Genomic DNA, 12512 nt, shown 5'->3' with positions numbered 1-12512 from the left:
TTCCCCTCCTTTTCCTCTTCTTCCTCCTCCTGCCCTCCTCCTCTTCCCCCTCCCCTCCTCCTCTTCTTCCTCTTCCCCTCTTCCTGCCTTCCTCCTCCTCTTCCTCCTCCCTTCCTCCTCCTCTTCTTCCTCTTCCCCCCTTCCTCCTCCTCCTCCTCCTCCTCCTCCTCCTCCTCCTCCTCCTCTTCTTCTTCTGGTGGTGTGACGTCACTTGGCCTCCTGTTGTGCTTCCCCACCCACTTTGGAAATCATTTCTTTTTCTGAGAGCTAATGGTCTCCAAAGGTTTAACTTCACAAGAGCTTTGTTTTCAGCTTTATTTTTGTATAAAGGCAGGAGAAGGCTGCTACAAGGTCTGGGTGAGGGGAGGGTTTTTATTGTCAGTATGAGGGAGAGTTGAGGCAGGGGCATCTGCAAGGGTCCAGAGCAAGGAGAGAAAGCAGCGGACTGAACATGGCCAGCAGACTGGATCTAGCCATGAAAGGAGGGCTGGGGAGAGCAAGAGAGGAAGACTGAGAGAGTCTGTGCAGTGGAGACCTACAGAGAGGCAAGAGAGAGGGGGCAAAGAGGGCACATAGCTGAAACAGTAGGGTTATTAAGACGCTGGGTGAGGGAAACCCATGAGCTGGAAAGGTTTAGGGTAGGAGGCAAAATGAGCAGAGCCGAGAAGAGCCACAGGTTCATGTGACACCAAGGAAGCCTGGAGGCCAGCATGTGTTTTGTAAAGCTAATAGGAACCAGATAGCCACTTGTCCCAAGTTCCTCTTGGACCTGACAGTTATAATTTGTCAAATCTGGTCTTTATCTCTGGAGGTGAAATGCCTGTGTGATATTAATTGAGTAGAATTTTAATTAAAATGATCCGCATGGAATTTTATTTCTTTGGATTGTCCGTCTCCGGTTTTCATAGCAGTTCATTTATTTTTTATTTTAAGACAGCTCAGGCTGGTCTTTAAGGCTGACCTTGACTTCTCCAATGTTGGGATTACACACCCAGCCTAATCTCCTATTTTCTTGGCAATGTACTAAAAAATGTCTTTTCACCTATTGTATATAATCTAATCTTACTTTTTAAGGAAGTAATGACAATTCTGGGTTACTTTCCCATATACAGCATACTAAGCCTGATTGGATCTTACGCTTCATGTTGAAACTCCACATCCTAAATATACTCTTGGAAGTGTATTTGGCAAATATTGAAGTGTCTGGTAGTCAGAGAGAACTAAGCACAAGACAACTGCAATCCAGAGAGTACATAATCACATGAATGGCTGTTGTAAGGACACTAAGCAAATAGGATTGTTTCAGATCTCATACATTCATAGGCAAGACGTTAATGAATGCAATAGTGCTTGAAAAGACCTGGTAAAGGTGAACGTGATGTTTGTATATGCTTGGCCCAGGGAGGGGCACTATTAGAAGGTGTGGCCCTGTTGGAATAGGTGTGGCCATGTTGGAGTAGGTGTGGCCATGTTGGAGTAGGTGTGTCACTGTGGGTGTGAGTTTTAAAACCCTCATCCTAGCTGCCTGGAACTCAGTATTCTGCTAGCAGCATTCAGATGAAGATGTAGACCTCTCTGCTCTTTCTGAACCATGCCTGCCTGACCGCTTACCACGCTCCTGCCTCGATGACCGAACCTGTAAGCCAGTCCCAATTAAATGTTGTCCTTGTAAGAGTTGCCTTGGCCAGGGTGTCTATTCACATCAGTAAAGCCCTAAGATAGTGAATAATACAAATAACATAATAATAAAATAAAAATAATATTTGAAGTGGTAGGATAATGGATGTTTGCTTTTCTGAACAGCTGAGTGAAAGCATCACACGCCATTGTCTTGAGTTCATTAAAGATCTATACCTGCAACCATCAAACGCGGGAAGATAGGTCATAGAGACAACTCAATACAGGTGGTACAAAATTTCTAGATGAGGACCAGGCCAAATCTTTAGGAAAAATCACCACTGCTTGTTTATAAAGCCTTCCCAATAGTGAAAGTTCTCAACCAAGGCATGCTCTTTAAGTAACTGAACTTAGTAGAAACGAACTGGGGCGGGGTGGGGGGGGGGAGAACTTTGCGGATCAGTTGTCACAGGCTTTTGATTTTGTGCAAGAAAGGGTAGGGAGAAGTAGGGTGGAATGAAGCTGGTGTTCCCTGGTCCCAGAACGGGCTGAGTCCCCACACAGTGCTTCTCTGAGGCGGGGGTCTTTCCGAACTCTGCGCCCCTTTGTCATTCCAAACAATTCTGATCACCAGACCGACCCCTAGAGAGAAGCTTGCATAGACAATCTCTCAGTGAAGGTCACTGACTCTAAAAAATAATCCTAGCTCCTCGGGCTCACTCCTACAGGCTGCAGAGCTTGCACAGAAGAAACCCGGTCCCTCAGCCCGCGCCAAGTCCCGCTCTGAGACTCCGCCGCGTGGCCGCGCGCCGCTCCGTCCGCCATGGCGGGAGCGCGAAGCCCCGCCCCCGGAGTGTGGCGGAAGTAGAAGGAACGGTCCCGCGACCGCGCGCGCCGACCAGCCGAGTGCGCATGCGCTCTCGCCGCGCGGGTTGGCCCGTCCCTCTAGTCACCTCAGGCTCCCTACCCCCGCCCCGCCTCTCATAGTGGCTCTCTCGCCATCTTACCACCCCCCCCAGCCTAGCTCAGTCACCTTTTCCCTTTCTACAATCTCTGCCCTCCCCCCCACTCCCCAACCCCTGCCCGTCGTGTCCCGGGGCCGCCGTCGCCGCAGACACCGCGCCATCTCTGTCCCCTCTCAATCTCCACGCGGGACGCGCAGCCGTGCCTCCACGTGTCTTAAGCAGAGGTTGTGGGGCGCGTGGGGGCGGCGGGGAGTGGGGCGAGCTCATGGGGACGTCAGGGACGTGGCAGCCAAAGGTCTGGCCCCAGGCTGCTGGCCCAGGGTGCAGGCCGCCGAGCGCGGGGGTACGCCGTGGCTCCTCCCCGTCGTCGGTGGGCGTGAGGCGTGGGGAGCCTGAGGCCAGGCGGAGAGGCACCGGTTCGCTTGTCACCCAGATGGGTGGGGGAGTCCTTCAAGAAGGCAAGCTCTACTTCATGGAGGCTAGGTAGTGTTAGTGGAAGGAAGTGCAGCGTGCAGGGAGAGGGACAGAGGACACAGCGACGCCGCTGTCAGAGCTCCTCTGGGACCCCTGGGGAATGAAATCATTTAGCTGGTGGTGTGGGGTGTAGGTGGGGCTCATCACAGACAGCCTAGCTCAGAACTCAGGTTTATGGGGAGAAGATCTGTGTGCTAAGAGCTTACATCACGCCAGCTGTGATTAATTACATTTGAGCTCCAAGGAAATTGTCGTCTTGCTTTCTCTATTTAAAGTCAGGATAGTTGATGTGACAAGTGATAAGAATTATAGGGATAGTGGAATATATTTGACGTTCAGACAGGATCCTGGTAGCAGTGTTGTTATTGTACACCTGGATTAAAATTAACTTCATGTCCCTGGAGTTAGTAGAAACTCAGAAAGAAACGAGTACGTATTTATCTGGGATAAGACCCGGGTTCTCAGTATTTGTGAGGAAAGGAAAGAAAAAACTGATAGAATTTATGTGTATTCCAGAGAGGCGGAATTTGACAACTAAGGGACAGTTTCTAGATAATGCTTTACACAACCTGATCGTACTTAACCATGCTATTGCAAGTTTCCTACCTTTCTTCAGCTGCACTGCCCAAGGGAACTTTCTGCCAAGCTGGAAGTGCTATACACTATGGGCTACCAATATGGTAGCCACCTGGTGCAGGTGGCTCTGAGCACTTAAAATGTAGCAGGTGTCACTGAAGAGCTCGATTTTTAATTGGCTAGCAAATTAATTACAATGTAAGTAGACACACATGCACCGTGGTTATTGCATGGGCTCCCACAGGTCTGAAACAATTCAGAACCGGCTACAGTTTTTTTATTTGGTTAAGTTTGATGTCAAAGAGGCCAGCTTTCGGAATATTTACGCTTTAAGGAATCATGATTATCCCAATAATGCCTTTCATTCAAAGCATAGATTTGCTAGTATTTATTTACAGCTTGGCAAATTAAAGTAAAATACTCTGCCTCTTTGGCTCTAAAGCGAATGCCAGATTTAGTTGGAAAGACAACAGTGGTAACTAGACTTTTTTTTTTTTTTTTTTTTTAAATTATCTGAGGCTCCTGTTGCCTTTTATCATTTGGTTAGTTCTTAGAGGAAAACTTTAGACTCTTTTTATTGTTGTGGTTTCCCCCCCCCATTTAAAAGGTGGTGATTCCCCCTTAAGTTTTTGTATTATAAAGCAGTTTTAATAAATTATAATAGTAACCTTTAAGCAAATTTTGAAATCATTTTAGTATTCATATTCAAACTGCTGAAGAGACGAATGAACTTTGGTGATATATGTGTCATGAGGCCACTTTCTTTGAAATATGCCTAACGATTTGAGTTTTTGGAAATCTTGAAAATAAAACTTTCCCCCTCCTTGCCTTTCCTCTCACTCTCTTCCTTCCTGCTTCCCTTTTTTGTGTTGAACCCAGGTCCTCCCACATAATAAGTGAATGCTCTGCTAACTAAGCTATACACTCAGGCCTTGAAAATAAACCCTACGTGGGGGAAAAACAAAACAAAACAAAACTGTCATGGTAGATTGTACCCAGAACTCCGGCCTGATATTTGTAAAATGCTGGCCTTGGCCTCAAGGCTGAAGATAATCGCTGGTTCTGGAATGGCAGCTTAAAGCTTATGAGTTACATCATGTGCAGAGACTAGTTCATGGCATGCGGCTCACACCGAGCTGGTCTTAAGTAGACTGGCTATCTTCATTTTTCTGGGATAAGCCATGCCCCAGCATACTGCTAGAGATCCTTACATACAATCGACCGTGTTCCAGTTTAGACAGTGCTAACACGGCCACACTCTTTAGGCTTGTCAAAATTCTTAACATAATCTTGGAATGATTAGCTATTTTGCGGTCTCCAAAATCCACCAGTGAGGAAGTCCATGCTGTTGCCCTTATTTGAGTGATATCTGGAGTAAGGCTAGAGAGTCACTTGGTTCCTTTAGCCACTGTCCTTTGGTGTAAGGGGTTACAAATCTGCCAGTACAGTAAGATCAGAAGATTGAGTATCCCTGTTGAAAATGTTATTTTTGGTGAGATCAGAGAGTAAATAAACCAGAAACTTGATTTTCATGTATTAATTTGCTTATAGTTAACTTACATTATGAGAAAGAATTTAGCCATTGCATTATTGTGTTGACTGAAGTGATATTAACTGAAGAGGATGAACTGTTTTATTTGCTATTTTAATGTCATCAGCTTTGCCACTGAGTCCTGTATGTCTCCTGTGGTCCTGCTAGCTTAGTCTTGAAAAGACTACCCCACCCATAAACTTCCTTTTTTGAGCTTGCTTAAAGAGAACCCTGAAATGTTTTAGAAGAGCTCTGCCTTGCTTATGCTCACTGTCATGTCTCACAAGAACTGAGCTGGTTTTTGCCTGTTGTTTAGCCGTGTGCCTGTGGTTTTCTTATTAAATAAAGGGTATCTGAACAAAGCATTTACATCTACTAGTTTTTGAGATAACACAATGACAGTGCCAGCCTCTGGCTGCAATGATTGTAACTCATAGCGGATCAAGAGATAAGCATCTTTTACAAATGAAAAATGTAGATATTGATTGTTTTCGATTGATGAGTTCTGTTACGATATGTGTCTACATAGGTCAGGCTGTCAGCTCCTTGGGATCAAAGCGCCTCTTTTTTACTTTTTGTAAAGGATTTATTTTAATTATGAATATGCACACATGGCTGTGTAGGTTCCAACAGAGGCCAGAGGTGTTGGATCCTCCTGGAACTAGAGTTACAGGAACTTGTGAACCTTTGATGTGGGCTCTGGGAACCAAACTTGGGTTCTCTGGAAGGGTACTGTATTTTCATAACCACTGAGCACTGGGCCATCTCTCTAGCCATACATTAAAAAATAAAATAAAATTAGACTCAAGACCTTTAACCAGTATTTTTAGTTTTCTCATCAGTGGTGGGGAAATTCTGGCCTGGTAAGGTGATTGTGGAAAAAAAGAAAAACAACAAAATTATGAGCTATTACAGCAAAAGCCCTAAACCATCGATTCTTTATCTCTTGCCATGAGCCACGTAGTGCTTTAAGTCCGACAGATACTTGGTTGACTTGTACATGTTTAATACTAGCTGATAACAGGTTTCTCCTAAGGTTGACTATTTCTAAAACACATTCTAGACTAGGAGAGAATTGTAATGCTTAAACATATCCACTCATTAAAAAAAAGAAAGAAAGAGAGAAAGGAAGAAAGAAAGAAAGAAAGAAAGAAAGGAAGAAAGGAAGAAAGGAAGAAAGGAAGAAGGAAAGAAAGAAAAAGTCTTGTTTAGTGCAAAACCACTTACTATTAGGATTGTTACACAATGGCCAGATTTCCTACATACTTGATAAAAAAGCCATCAGTCACTGACTTTTACATAAACACAGCCTTCTTCAGTGTTGGAAAAGTGAGTTTGCTGCAGTGTATAGATGGTGTGTGTTTTAGGATGAATTGTCAGCTATAGCCATGCACATTTTAGGTACACTTTATGTACAGAATAATTTTTTAGAATAAATATTTTAAAAAGAGTAGGCACAAAGGCACATGGAATAGAAGCTTAGGCTGATGCGAGGCTGAGGACAAAGACATGTAATAGATTCTCCCATGTCTGTGTAGCAGAGAGCTCTGATGTCTGTAAGTTAATGGTAATTGTTTATCATTAGCTAACAAGGATATGAAAATGTCTTGTTATCTTGTGTGTGTGTACATACTTGTGTGTCCACATTTCTGGGAGTTCAGCCTAGTGACTCATGTATTTAAGGCAAGTGCTCTATCCCATTTTATAAAAATTGCTTATTTTAAATTGAAATAGATTTTGTGACTCCCCATTGGATTGTGTTCTTTAGAACACCTTTGTGAGACAGACAGAAATTATTCCTGAAAGATGGAGAGAGTGGACCTGAGAGATCACTTGGTCCTCATAGCTTCTGGTATACTGGTTAGTTAGGCCTTTAAATGTCACCATTTTCAGTCAGGTGTGGTAACACATGCCTCTAATCTCTGCAGTTAAGAGGCAGAGATAGGAAGATTGAAAGTTTGAGGCTAGCTTGAGCTATATAGGAATTTCAAGGCCAGCTTGTTCTATAAGGCAAGACATTGTCATCAAACTAAACCAAGGCAAGCCAAACCAAGTCAAACCAACTAAACTCTCCTCACCATGGCACTCATCTTGTAAGACATGTGTTTGTCAACCTTCCTTCCTTTTAACACTTCCAGCAAGGCTTTGTAGGACCCTCCTCTCGAGGGTCTAATAGTTGTCTTAAAGTGGTCTTAACTGAAGGCATTTTTTTCTCATCCCCCCCTTCTGCTTCGTAGCACTGGTAGCATTTTTAGTTAGTTTCCAGGGTCCCCAGCCTCACTTTCTTCTTCTCACATACCCAGTGTCTACTTCACCTGCAAGTTATCTCTGTATTCCGAATATGTTCTTATCCCCACTTGCTACAGTCATCAAAAATACTAACATCTTTTGTCTAATCAGAACCATTGGCATACAATTTCAGTAGCTGCTGCTTTCCTGGGTCACACCCTTGCTTATAGAGAAGCCTCATGCCTCACCCTGTCTATCTTAAAAAAAAATCTAGAGTTCAAAAATTCTTCAACAGCTTTGTATTATCATCCTGTAAAATTTCACCTCCAATAGCCTTCAAGGCTTTGTAATATACTTCCTCCTTGAGACTCTTGGATCTTACTTTTGATTGCTTTTATTCTCTACCTACTCCACTGTACCCACAGTGGTCTCAGGATCTTGTTTTCACAAAGAGGTTCCTGAGTGTCACTGTTTGTGGTTTTCTCAGGTCTTCTAATAATTGTCATCTTGTAGTTGAAATCCATTTGTTTAATTTTTTTTATAGCACTAATTCAAATTGTTGTTGAGTGTTACTCCTCACCTGTGATGCATTCCCCCGACCCCTCTCTGGTTTTGTTTAGTCACTATTACATCCTGAGGACATAGAAAAATGTTTGGCTTTTAGTAAGTGCCCAATAATTATGAATAAATAATTCAAAGTGCATATAGTTTGGGCTTTAAAAAAAGACATTGTCAGTGCCTTTATGGTAAGAAGAGGGAATGGAGAGCATATTACTTTTTATAGAGAGTGAAGGGAAATAAGTCAATGAAGGGTTTCTGTTTCTATATCATTTAAGAGATGCAGTCATCTGACAGTTGTTGGAGGAGGGATTCAGTATGGGACAGAAGCTTAGAATGGAAATAAAATAATTCACATTCATTAAGATAGTATTATCCAGTTGTGATGTTTGAGTTTCATTGTCAGTGGGACTGGATTTAGAATAATTTAGAAACACGTTCTGGGTATGTTTCTGAGGGTGTTTACGAAGAACTTTAACTGAGGAGGGAAGACCCTTTAACTCAATGTGGGTAGCACCATCCTATAGGATAGCATCCCAAACCTTATGCAAAGCAAGGAGGAAGAAAGCCTGGAACACCAGCATTCCTTTGTGTCTGCTTCCCGACCATGGGTCGGTGTGACTCTTAGTATGACAAACCTGGAGCACCGGCTTCCTGACGGTGGATCAGTATGCCTGCTTACTCTCATGACCTCACCATCACGACTGACTGTATCCCCTCTACTGTGAGCCAAAACAAACCCGTCCTTAAGTTGCTCTTGCCAGACAGTTTGTCATAGTATTGAGAAAGAGAGGAGTCTGATACTTGAGAAATGAGGTTTTTGCTGTGGCTACTTGACCATGTGGCTTGTAGGCCTTTGAAACTGTTTTGTAGAAGGAATTTGGAAGAGTTTGGACCTTTGGGCTAGAGAAACCCTTGAATGCTATAAGCTACAGATATCCAATCCTTTGACATTGTGATCTGATGCCATTATCTTAAGAAGATGCCCTAGCTATGCTGGGATGCGTGTAGCTTCAAGCTGATGTGCTTGATTTAAGCAGAACGTTATGGATGGCTGAATGGAAGGCGAGAATGCTGAAATGAAAGAAACTAATGCCCTGGCTCATGAGATTTCAAATGGAAAAGAGGACTCTGTCAGGAATTGGACTAGTTGCCACCTCCTGTGCTATATTCTGGCAAAGACGAGGGCTCTGTTTTGCACATGTCTAGAAGACTTGTGTTATTCTGCATGCTATAGACATTTTATACTCTTCAGTTTTGGAGGTTTTGCATTTGTAGTGATTGATCATTTGGTAATTTTCATATCAGAAGAAATTTAGATTATGATGTAATTTGATTGTTTTGTAACAGCAAAAGAAAAGTGGAGTATGTAATAATGTTGACTCAGCTATGACTTTTTTTCCTGCCTTTGGGTTTTACAAAATGTTACTAATGATAAAAACTTATTTAGATTATGTGAGATGTCTAGGTTATGAAATATTAGGATTGAAACTGTAGATGGTAGAGTAAGTGCATGAATCTGACTTAATGTTCCTTGCCTGTGGTAGAGTAGAAAATATGGTCACCTTCATTATGTCTCTTAATGGCTGGTTGGTCATTAGACTCTGAGCCCAGACTTTGACATTACTTCCAGGATACAGAAACTACTCAGAGTCTTTGAGGTGTATGATGAAAGATATTTCTTGTGGATGCCATCTTTGGTCACTTTGTCAACAAGAGTATGTTCTTTAATGGACACCCAGTGACTCCGCCTGGCATTTTGCTTGGTTTGCTTTTGTGATGTCCATCTTCACCTTTCACCACAATGTGAACCTTTTGTGTTTGGTAGCAATACTTTCTAGTGAAAGGAATTTTGCATGCATGAATACTTTTATACATACACATGCAAATATGTTTAAATGAAATAAACATAAATTTTTATTTTCTGGAATGGGAATTTCCAGATGTGGCACAGCATTGGCTATAGTGATTTGGTTAATGCAGTAGTAATCAGAAATGAACTTTTCCTGGAGTCCACGTTTAAACTGGCATGTTGAAATGATCTGGGTCTCAATCTGCACATCTGAATTCATTTTGTAAAATATGGCAAGCAGCTGCATCTCCTAGGAAAGCCGAAACAACTGCAGGACATTAACCCACTGAGAAGATTACAGTAGGTTTTCAGTTCCATGTTAACTGTATTTATTAGTGAAAATTGACTTGAGTGCTTCTGCTTTTAACAGACTTTTTTTAAAAAAATGTCTAGAAGAAAGGAAATAAAGCATTGGAATGATAGGACTTTGATGTGTAAAGAAGTTAATGTCTAAAGAAGTAATTATCTAAATCATCAAACAAAATGTGGGTACAGGAAAGAATTAGTTTGAAGAGTCTAATGAGCTATCAGCTCATCATGTCAAGAAAAATGTTATTCACCTGTTTGATTTAGAAATGAAGTAACTTGTCTGAGAAAGGCTGATCATGGTTCTGATGAATTTGGATGTGAACTCTACCTCTTAACAATAAATACTCAAAACATTTATAATGGAGAGTCAACTGAAAAAAAGCTGGGCATCAAACCTAGGGCCTGGCCTACCTTAGTATAAATTTGCTCTATGAACTATGTCCTCTTTAGCAAGTTAAACAAGGTGGTAGATTTGAAACTGAAGAAAGGGATACATTGTTTCAACAGTGTCTCACTTAAAAGTTTTGGCCATAGTATAATCCCACAGAATGGTATGCATATCAAATGTGAAATGGGTCACCTCAAATTCAGATCCTTGAGGTTAACACTTCTCTAGGCTTTGTGTTGAAACCTGGAGAACACTGGGGGAGGTTCTTGAAAAAGGAAGACTGTTCTGTTTGTAGAAATCTGTGGTTCCTATTTTCCCCTAGTCATGGGCTGGGGAGTGTGTGTGTGTGTGTGTGTGTGTGTGTGTATGTTTTAAAATTTTTATTATTTTTTTTTATCCAAGTTTCAAATTGGAGTTTGATGGCACATGCCTGGAATCCCAGGATGTAGGAGGTGGAGGCAGGGAGGCTACTTATCAAGTTCATTGCCATCTCAGAATACATGAGACTGTCTCAAAAACAAAACGGAACAAGGGACCATAGATAGCTTTCTTATTTTGTTTATAAAAAATAGTAATTATTTCAAAAGGCTTTGTGAGAAACAGAATAAATTTAGGCTTAAAGGAAAGTGATAGCCTTTCTTAGCATTAGGTTTTTTTTTTTTTTTTTATGTTGGGCCATAGGTTTAGTTTAAATGAAGCTTTTTTTTCTTCTTCTTCTTACTTGTCTGTGCTCTTTTTAATTCTAGCCTAGGGTCTAGGGCACTGAGCATAAGTCAGAGGAGTATTGGGGTATTTTAGACATAATCACATATAAGTATGTGTGCATACTTATTATGCTATAATGAAAGCACTATTTGCTGTAGATCTTTGTGTCATCACCTTCTGGAAAATGACCCATCTCAGGCAGCTGATACAGTAGCTTTTTCTGTAGCCTTCTTTCATGGGTCCTGTCCATGAGGTGGGACCCTTATCTAGATTCCCTTGGTCAGCTTGATCATAGTCCACACGTTTGGTCAGATTAAGAGGACATATTATGAAAGTGAATTTGACAGCCATATGGAGAATGAACTGGGTGCGAAAGATGAGTTTGTAGAAGGCCGTAGTGGTAGAGCAGGAGGGGAAGGAAGTTCATTTCTTATCTTCTTACACATCATGGAGTACAGGAAGAGTTATAGATGAGATGGATATTTAGGTAGAGTGTCTAGCAGTTGGTGTCTAAGGACTTTATAAAATGTTTAATAGCCCTTGAAATCTTTAGTTCTCTTAATTAAAGAACCTATTTACAGACTTGCATTTTTGAAGTAAAGGTATTCTAAATTGATATTAAAGCTGTTGTCAGCTCTAGGGGTATTTTAGAGATTTTTTTTTTAATAGCTAACATTTATTGTACTTACTGTATCAAGGTTGTTTTAAATTGTCACAATAGTTTTTAAGAAGTAGGGCCACTGTTCACGTTTTAGAAACAGGATAATGGAAGCAAAGAAAAATGAAGTAACCTCTCTAAAGACCTCACAAAGGGGCAGAGCTGGGACTCGAACCCAGGCCCCTGAAGCCAAACACTGAAATCAGATCTTTATGCAAGGCTTTCTTTTTCACCTCATCTTATAGCTTTCACAGAAATCAGGTGAAACATGTTTTCTTTCATTACTGAGAGTCTGACAATCAGCCAGAGGTCCTCAGGAGACAGCCACACTCTGTAGACGTTGTATGATTTGCCAGGAACTGTGTGGGGAAAGCTAATCATCGACATGGACGCCCAAGGAGATGATGAGCTCTATCTGTGAGATGTGCAAAGTGGGAGAGTGTTTTCTCTAGGCTTCAGAGAGGCCATGATAGGATTGAGCTGCTTGCTTTTACTTGGGAAGGTATCTCCAGGCGGAGGTCTTCTGTATTCTGTTAATATAGGCTGTGCTTAACTCAGCTTCCCCAGCATCTTCAGGTCAGATGTCACCATAGAAAATTCTGTTTTCTGCCTGTGCTTCGCCTTCTGCAGTGGTGTGAGCAGCCCACCCC

General features: G+C 42.0%; 2 protein-coding genes across 3 annotated transcripts in view; one reads left to right on the top strand and one right to left on the bottom strand.

Annotated features, from left to right (window-relative positions):
* The window catches only part of Runx2 (RUNX family transcription factor 2), a 206565-nt gene that overhangs the window by 165100 nt on the left and 28953 nt on the right, over positions 1-12512 (bottom strand). The gene's annotated exons all lie outside the window — the stretch shown is intronic.
* Supt3h (SPT3 homolog, SAGA and STAGA complex component) overlaps positions 2547-12512 on the top strand; it is a 318914-nt gene continuing 308948 nt past the window's right edge. Inside the window, exon 1 of one of the 2 annotated variants that reach the window (XM_028766546.1) lies at positions 2547-2806. The gene's annotated coding sequence lies outside the window, so the exon portion shown is untranslated. Of the gene's footprint in view, positions 2807-2975; positions 3041-12512 lie in introns of those variants that run through there. The other variant, XM_028766547.1, reaches the window with a different exon arrangement.

This window comes from Grammomys surdaster, unplaced genomic scaffold (genome assembly GCF_004785775.1).
Source record: "Grammomys surdaster isolate TR1022 unplaced genomic scaffold, NIH_TR_1.0 169, whole genome shotgun sequence".
Taxonomy (NCBI): domain Eukaryota; kingdom Metazoa; phylum Chordata; class Mammalia; order Rodentia; family Muridae; genus Grammomys; species Grammomys surdaster.
The sequence above is the reverse complement of the archived record's forward strand: the minus strand, read 5'-3'. Positions and strand labels throughout refer to the sequence as shown.